Consider the following 9,457-nt stretch of genomic DNA (forward strand, 5'->3'; position numbering starts at 1 on the left):
TCGGCATGAATTTTTAAGCTAGGGTCTGGCTTCACCTGACGGCTAATATGTGTCAGGGTTTAAAACGATATATGACCAATCAGCAAATATGAAAACCTAGAGCAATTGCTATGCTGCCGGAAATATCAAGTATGGGATTTGTCCAACCATCACAGCTGATGCGATGTGAATGTATGGGACATCAATTGAATTGGGAATTCTCTGGCCATTGTAATGAAGAGCTTAGGAATGAAAACATAAAATTACAACTAAATAATGGATATTATTTATCAACACCACTTAATATAAAAGAGAGTAACTGGCTACAACAAATACTAACAGGTATTCAACGAAGTCAGCAACTCTACAGAGTGTCAAGCACAAGGAGAGGGATATCAACAATATAACAGGAGGCAGCCAGAATTAGGACTGTTGAAACATTGTAGCAGTCAGCATACACCAGATCAGCAACAAATAACATCTGTCAATTTATTTTAGCTTCAATTATATTAAGTTTATATGTTTTTCTGCCCTGTACTTCAGTCTCTTACAGCTAGGAGCCTTAACTGTCAAAAAAAGACTCTCTTTGGCATGTTCTCCATCTGGTGTTGACGCAATTTCTATGATTGATTTCTTCCAATTCTGAAGTTCATAATTTTCAATTGACATTTTCTAATTATCGAATCTTTTAATGTCCTTTGGCGTCTTGCTGCTTGTACGTATTATATGCTTATCCTGTGGTCTGGCTACATTCCCTATCGGTATCTTGTTTTCACAGTATTTCCATACAACAACCTTCTCTAGTACTTGAACCAGTAATGATCAATTCAGTTCCCACAAGCTAAGCAAAAGTGTGTAAACTGAATAATATAGTCAAAATAGATTAAAATGACAAAGCACATTCAACACTGATGTCGTGTGTGGATTTGTGTTAGTTTTTAGTTATACATAACGTAAATTCTCCATATCCACCCATGGGTTTTTAAGCAAGAGTTGCATAAATCAGTTATGTAGGCTAAGTGTTTTTTATTTGAGCTTTGTAGAAACATGGTTACTCTACAGTCAATGTGATGGAAATAAAGACATAGTCGCAGATTACCTGCTTTTTCCTGTACTATGGTGGTACTTTTCGGTTGTAAACAACAATTGCAAACGAAATGCGCGCTTCAGCGACCAATCCATTGGTCATGACCCTAGCATTAAGCTATTCTAGGCGTAAGGTGCCGGTGCGTATATCGATATATCATTGATATTCGTACGTTATTGGCTAATAGCCTATAAGCTGCCACGATTACTTATGTTTACGGTGAAAATAACTACATGTATGGACGATTGTTTGCATGAGTGTAAGGATATTACGCTATGCGTTAAAGTCTATCAAAACAATTATTTATTGGAAGGGGTCAGGTATAATTGCAGTGGCTCAAAACCTGTTCAGTTTCTGGGTCGTTTTGTAGGGGCGGAGCTTAATCCGGAAATACAAAAGCTTTAAAGTTAGTCGAACCACTGCAAACGTTTAGTTGTTGATAAATCGAGTAGTTATCTATTCGTTTAACAAAATATCACGTAAGCATCTTTTCCAAGCAAATTTTTAATTACAAATATGAGTTCTTTTAGCAAAATAACATAGAGTATTTACATAGCTGTTTATCGTAGTTTTTTCTTGTTAAGAATAAATGGTAACACGCTCACAAAACGGAAAAAATCTTCTCAAAAATACACCATTAGTTATTCTGTATTCGTTTATATTTGAAAAATAGTTATATATTTTTTTAATATGAATACACTTTTGTAAAGCGGTATTACATAAAATATTGAAAAGTTACGATTATGTTCTGAACAAAGAAAATGCATATTAAAACGGTTGTCCACTTTGTTACCATTCTGAGAGCCTAAAATGATTCTATTTTAATTCACTGTAAATATTAGTATTAGCATCTCGTTAGGCATTGATTGTAAAAATGAAGGCAACAGAAGACATCAGTTTTTTATCTTTACTGTATTTGCTGCAAGCACACACTTTTTTAACAACTAACTTTATATTACTACCAAGTCTCAACTGTAGGACGTTTTGAAGCAACGACAGTATGTAGCTACCTAAGGAACAACCATTTAATTGTGTATCTCAAATTTTATTTGAACTTGTTACTACAATGGTGCGCTGTCAGTAGCACCGCCAGGCCTAGGCTGTATCTCATCTGTTTGGTTCACAAAAAGTGTAGGAGAGGAGGCAAGGTAAAGCAAGTTTTTGTAGTCTTCTGCAATGCAGGGCAGTTATATTTTTGGACTAGACAGCCTGCCTGTGATCAGTAGTCCTCAGTAGTCAGAGTCGCTTTCTGCTTGCAATTTGTCTTAAAAAATTAATTGAAATGCACTGCATATTCATATTGCTTCAAGACCTCAGTGGGTCATCATGTATTCATAACTGACTTTTTGTATTCATCATTTCATCTTCTATATAGACCTACCTACAGGCCTCCCGTGCCTGTAGTCGGCAATCATGTCGGTAGGTTATCGAAGCCTCGATAGCTGAATGACATGATCGCTGACGACAGTCAACTTCTACGAGGAGCCTGAGGGCCTACCAAATATATATTTTTAATTGCAGTGCATTTAAGCATTATGCCGCTCCTTCTTGCCTCATTGTTAGACGAGTCTGAGCAAGCTATCAAAGCCCATGAAATCGAATATGGCAACAAGTTTTACACAAACCATGAGGACGGCATATTCAACAAGCATGAAAGACTTTTTGAAGGTAATCTCATATCCTTAAAGCACTTTTTCTTCACTGCCTAATTTGTGATCTTGCGTTAAAAATGAACATTTTATACCTCGGATATTTTAGTGTAATATTGATGTTGAAGTGTAACCTTGATTGTAAAATGTAGGCCTATGCTTGGTTGTTGTGCAATAGAAGTACATGTCAATAGTAGCTTATATGTTTTTATGCTGCAGTTTGATGGAGCCCTTTTTGGTTTATTTTTGTACCATGTGATCTATGACGTCACAGGCCCTACTTGAAGCAGAGTTGACACAATTTTCATCAGTTCACTAGCAACTCACACTGGATACACACCATCTAAGTCTCAGCAATAAAGGATTACTCTCTATAGACACTCAACTTTTAAGCTTAATTTGACGAAGTGGATATTCGGGTATATACAGACATGCAGTGGATTACGATCAAGCTTATAGTGCAGCCTTGATTAGAAGATATACATGGACTTCAGTGTACAAGCATTGGCATGCAATTGAGATGACATTAAAAATCATTGTATATATTAATAACTACAATCAAGCAAGCAATAAATGTATCAAGCATCATATACATGCAGCAGTTAGTTCCCAATTGAGTGTTAGCAATCAAGTAAGGCTAAAAACCTACGACGTCTTCAGCTAATGAATCTAAAAAATCTGTACCATGTTTCTTAATTTTAAAATTTTATCTGCTCTAATTTAGCAAGGTGAAGATATTTGGAGAGGTAAGAACGTCATCCATGACAGTCAAAGCTATTGATGTATGTATGGCGAAGAAAAAGAGTATGGCTGCATGTACGGCCCTGAAAGACAGCAAACCCAGAAGGAAAAGTACAAAGAACAGCGGAGGGTAAGTTACCGGTACACCAAGAATATTTTACTCAGCCTATTATAAGGGATATTTTTGGACAGCAAAACTCGGTCATTGTATGTCCAATATATTTAGACAGGGCTATCCTTCCATGTCTTTGCAAATGCACAGATAGTATAGTATGGATTTTACATAGAGATGATGAATAATATTTATTACTTTTATGGATTTTAAATTGTTTTATTTCTGAAATAGCTATCTTGTAACAAAAGCATGCGTGCACATTTATATTCTTGTAAGCCAAAATCAGAGAATGCAGTAAATCTAAGTCTACACTACTGTGAGGGTTGCGACATGTCTAAGCTGTATTCGATACTTTGCTTTCGGTCTCACAGTACATCAAAGTTCAAAAACATTTTCTCTTCTTTTATTCATCTACACTCTCATAGAAATTTGGTAGAATTGCAAAGAAACACAGACTTGATTGGAATGCTCAGATACCATATCCTTGACCCAATAGCCAGTGAAGTTTACGGCAATCTGTCTCATTTTTCTTGAGAATTTCTCATCGTGAGGCCTCACACATGCGCCAGATAGTATTATATCGCAGTTCACACCTTTGGTTAAACTTGGACGTAATATTTTATTTTACATTGAATATTTCACACCTAAAATTTGCAAAAACAATCATTAAAAGCAAGATAGAATGAAAGCTTATTTTGTAGCTCTGGCAACAAGGCCTTTGTTTGGACTCTTTTGCCAATTTAAATTTAGTTAGATTGTGCCCACAAATATAAATATGCTATACATGTGCATAAATTCATATATGTTGTCACATGGTGTCGATATACATAATTTACGTATTGTTTATATTTTTAGTCACAGAATCCAACAAAGAGACCGCATCCTCAAGACAATACATCTGATAGTAACACGGAGGTACTCACTCACATAACCAGCAATAAAATTTTAGGCAAATCGTGCAATATTAATTATGGTTAAATGTGGAATTTCATTGGTAGGCGAATCTTCAAGCCATTTATAGCCCTAGATTAGTAGCTAGAAAAACGTGAAGTTATAGTAGGATAATGCAGAAGAACCCCTTGTGTAGGCAGGATTAGGTTTCAGAAACAAATTATTTGCTGCCAACTGCGATATTTGTTAAGTTGCCTGTTCACACCCAGCCAAATGTTCAATGCCTCGAGCATTCTGATTTATAGCTCAAGATAAGGAGGAAACGCAGTGCTTGCTCAGGATGGGTAGGAGTAAGAGCAGAGGCTATGTGAGCTTCCATAGATGTGGGGAGCATCTACGAAACGCCACAAACGACAGCATTATAGATGTAACTCAGACACCTGATGTTACTTTCATACCTAACAGTCCGGTGAGTGGTAATATTTAGTAACTCAGTTTTAAAATTAGAACCCTGTTGCATGATGCTTTTGTGTCACTTTAGTGTAAGTGCTCAGTGTCTGAATTGGAGAAAGTTGTGCAGCGATGCTCCCAAGTCTTTGATTCCAGATTTGTAAAGCATATCAAATCGCTGGCATGCGTTTTGCTCCAAATCAAATCACTTAGAAGGGTGACTGCTCAGCTTTCAAATAAAATGAAATTAAAACCATCATCCACTATGTAATTGATGGTTTTAATTTGATTTAATTTACAAACTGGGTAATCCATTTTCATGGTGCTTTAATGCCAATCTCATGATTGGTGATTTGATGTAATGTGCAAATCTCTAATCAGGATTTGGGAGCATCTCTGGAGTTGTTATCAACTCTTTGAGAGATTGATAACAAGGTGCCACAACACCATCCGATTCATAGACTGAGTACTTGGACTAATTTCGCTGTTGTCTTGTACAAGTCAACTCTATGGGCTAAGTCAGTTGAGCAATGTAGGATTGGAGAAGATATATGAAGTCAGGAAATAATTGTGAAATAAAACTACTGTAAAAACAGTAATAAAGTCAGGAACTAGCAAAAGCAGATTTGTCCGGTTCTTTGAGATCGCCAAATTACCTTCCAGCTAATCACAATGTCCAATGTAACTTTCCAATCTACTTCATTAAATTAACAAATAGTATTCTTGTCAAAGTCAAAAATTGTCGCAAATAATGCCACTTGAATACTGCATTCACAGTACATTACAAGTTCAAGGAGATGTAAATACACATGCTATGATTGTTTTTGTTTTAGATCAAGGATCTCCAAGAGGAGTTTGCAGGGAGTAAGAAATGGCAGAGCAAAAATGCTTCCTGAGGCTTTCTAATACAAGCAATATCTAGATAGGCATAGAGCAAGGTTGTTCCCCATAGCTGTTGGTGAACTGGCAATGAAGGGAAGTCACGCCAGATGGCATCTGGCGTGCCCTCTACCTCATTGCCAATTCATCTGCAGCTATAGAGAACAAACTTGTTCTAGATAGGAATACTTTTATATGCAAAATCTCGAACTGTTTCAGCTTGTACTGTGCTCAATTTTGAGTGAATATATTGATCAAATTAAAACATACCTACATACATAAAACATTCAGGATTTTCAACACTGATTTTTTTTTACATAAACCATACTTATATTCACTTATTTTCACATATCTACATGTAGTATATGTAGCCCTTTTCTACTCTGTTATTCTGTTCTCATTTGTGCTTGTTAAAGGCCTTTTATGGCTTTGGTGCTGATGTGGTAGTAATTAAGTTATGTGCAACATTTTCTTTTTATATCAAATAAAGTAAAATTATTAAACTTTACGATTTATCATGATAGATTCGTCCGATAACTAAAACAACCTACTTCCCATCATTGTTCCAGTGGTCCATCACCAGACATTTTGTCATTGCGCATCGACTTTTCAAACAATGTATGTTGTACAACATCAGCAATGCCAATAGACATACATCATGCTGAAGGTTTTGTGTGTGCTGCCCTCTGATTTTCCAGAATTGGCTACATTGTGCTTGTGGAGGTAACGGGAAAGCTGCTAACAATGATGCACAACAATTGCCACATGCATTATTTATATTGGAGCAAGAAAATACATCATCATGCCAACAAAAAGAAAATATTTTTTGCTCAACAAATCAAGAAAATTTTTTTGGTCACACAATGCTGTACATAAATAATAAATATATAAGCAAATTGACAAATGAATACCTACAGAGTGCGGTCATGTTCAAAATCTAAACAAAGTTAGTGGTTGGAGAAGTCGGTGTTTGTAGTAAAGATAAGATAGACTAATGTCTTCTGTTGCCTTTTCACAATCTTTGTCTTACGATACGCTAACATAAATAGTTACACTAAAATGAAATAGAATCTTCTTTAGCTCTCAGAATGGTAGCAAAGTAGACAATTGTTTCAATGTGCATTTTATTTGGTTAGAACATAATCACAAATATTCAATAACTTATATAATACCACGTTACATACATGTAAGTGCAATCATATTACAACGTATGTAAGACATTTTTCATACACACTGTATAAACGAATACAGAATAATTAATGATGTATTTTTGAGAAGATTTTTTTCCGTTTCGTGAGCATGTTACTATTTCGTCTTAACACGACAAAACTACGATAAACAACTATGTGAATACGTTATGCTAGTTTGATGAAAGATCTCATATTTTTAATTAAAGATTTGTCTAAAACGATGTTTATGCTTTATTTTGTTACAAAAAAATAATAAGATTACAGACTCAATTTCTAACCGACTAAACATTGGCACTTGCTTAAAACCTCGTCGCTTAGTGCCGACAAAACATTTGCATTTCCGGATTAAGCTCCACCTCTACAAAACGACCCAGAAACTGACCAGGTTTTGAGCCACTGCAATTATACTTGACCATTGGAAGGCATGATAAATGCATAGACCGAGATAGTGACAGGGCTAACAGCAGATGTTGATAGATAAGCATTACATGCCAACAGTCGCGTATTGAAGAAAACTCGCAAGAGTAGGGTGGGGACAACCCCTAGCTCTAGATCTCTGCGCTTTAACCAACGCTACAACCTGCTGAATCCAACAGGAGGGAGCTGAAACCAACTCATTTATGCTCTGCTGAACCCAACAGAGTGCGCTGAACCTAACGCTGCTGACTGTACAACCTGCTGAAACCAACAGGAGGGAGCTGAACCCAACTCGCTTCCGTTCTGCTGAAACCAACAGAGTGCGCTGAAACCAACGCCGTAACCTGTTGAAACCAACAGGAGAGAACACAACTCTTGTAAGGATAATTATTTAATTATCCTATTTATTTGTAGTCATTTTTTGTGAGCTTGCTGTTAGTGCCGATTATAAACGATATTTCTCTAACAATAACGACTTTATTATAGTAATACTAATCATGCATCCAATTCAAAAGTCACACCCAAGCTGAACTGCCTAAAAATTAGTGGCAGTATTTATATTACATAAGCGATTGGCCTAGAGATTGACGGTTATCGTTCAAACCGACCAATCATATCGTCTTGCTGACTGCCGAGTTTCTAAGAATTTTCACATACAGAACAATAAAAAATTATCCCTAGACAATGAGCCATTATAGCATAACAATCTAAACACTAACAAAAAGCCCAGGAAATTCTACATATACTGGGTAGCGAACAGTAAGTGTAAAAAAACATTAAGACATATTTCGATAACGAAAAGGGCTAATTACAAAATCTTATCTCGAGAAAACGTAGAACAAAAACGGAAACAATATTGTTTAAGTAATCTTAAACCACTAACAATTAATTATAACAGAAACTTAGAATATTTTGACATGTAACCATGAACATAAAAAATGTCTTCCAATGAGTGAACGGTAAGAAATAAATTATAGAAGATTGTTCACTGCGTAAAAGCCTTAATAAATGGCGTCTGTTATCTTTTCTAGGTCATTCACTATCCCAGAAGTCTCTTCTCTATATATATATTGGCTACGTCACCTTTTCCCTTTGATCAGTTCACCATGTTTTTCTGCGCCGGGTGTCCAGAGCGCCTTGATGAGCCTGACGTACATGGGACCGATAGCATCCAAATAAGACAACTTTTCGGAGTTATTCCTCCACGGTCTTTTTCATGGCCACCATTCCTTTCATAGAGTTTGTTCTTTAGAATATCTCGCTTTATTTTTACGTTTACAACACTATCCTCCCCTAAAACTTCATTCTGTCCCAGAATGGCATTACTTCTATGGCAGACATCTAAGCGGTAGTCCGGTAGGTGCTGACATAAATTAGTAGGCTGGGTTGGCGGAATAGTGTGATCCCCCAGCTTGGATATCTCTGTGTGATCCTGGAGCAGAGGGACGGGTTGCTCCATCACCTCTGAATCAGGAGGGCGATCCGTTGGCTTAGGCAGTTTTTTTCTGCATATTCTGGTGGTGCTTAGTCTAATATCACTTTCATATTGAATAGGGTTTCCCCCCTTGCACTCCATTTTAAATTTCTGGTTTGTCAGATACTTGCTGATGGTGCAGAGATTAGCATCTCTTGGTTTAAGTTTAGTACTGCATCCTTTCTCCGTGAAGAATGATTTCAATGAAGCTTTGGTTCCGACAGAAAAGGTGGTGGGTTCATCTTTCATATCATCTTGGATTCTCCACTTTTGTAGATAGAGCCTTGTACCTCCTTTATACAAATTGTGCGGCTTTAACTCCTCTACTGGCTTTTCAACCTCAGCTTTCTGTATCGGCCCCAGCCGATATGCTAGCTGATTAATAAGCGGTCTATCTTTCATAACCGAGACTTAATGTTTTACTACTTGGTGGCCACCAACATCACCTTTGCTGGAGCTGAACATTTTCTGATGCTTTATCAGCGGTGTGTTGACTTGCTTTGGTTCCATTTCTGGCAGAGATTGCGTCCAACTGGGTAAATGTTCATTGAAGTGTTTGGAGCATTTAGTTCTATTGCAGTCCTT

At 36.7% G+C, this 9,457-nt stretch overlaps 1 long non-coding RNA gene across 2 annotated transcripts; it reads left to right on the forward strand.

Moving 5' to 3' along the window:
• Nucleotides 1–1,471: 1,471 nt before the first annotated feature.
• On the forward strand, nt 1,472–6,299 carry LOC137408261 (uncharacterized). Of its 2 annotated transcripts, none has more exons than XR_010980063.1 (6): nt 1,472–1,545; nt 2,588–2,734; nt 3,440–3,586; nt 4,427–4,486; nt 4,768–4,931; nt 5,746–6,299. It is a non-coding gene; the product is annotated as an uncharacterized lncRNA (long non-coding RNA). The 2 variants fall into 2 exon arrangements; XR_010980064.1 differs by having other exon boundaries at nt 1,506–1,545; nt 2,630–2,734.
• Nucleotides 6,300–9,457: the final 3,158 nt, after the last annotated feature.

This window comes from Watersipora subatra, chromosome 11 (genome assembly GCF_963576615.1).
Source record: "Watersipora subatra chromosome 11, tzWatSuba1.1, whole genome shotgun sequence".
Taxonomy (NCBI): Eukaryota; Metazoa; Bryozoa; class Gymnolaemata; order Cheilostomatida; family Watersiporidae; genus Watersipora; species Watersipora subatra.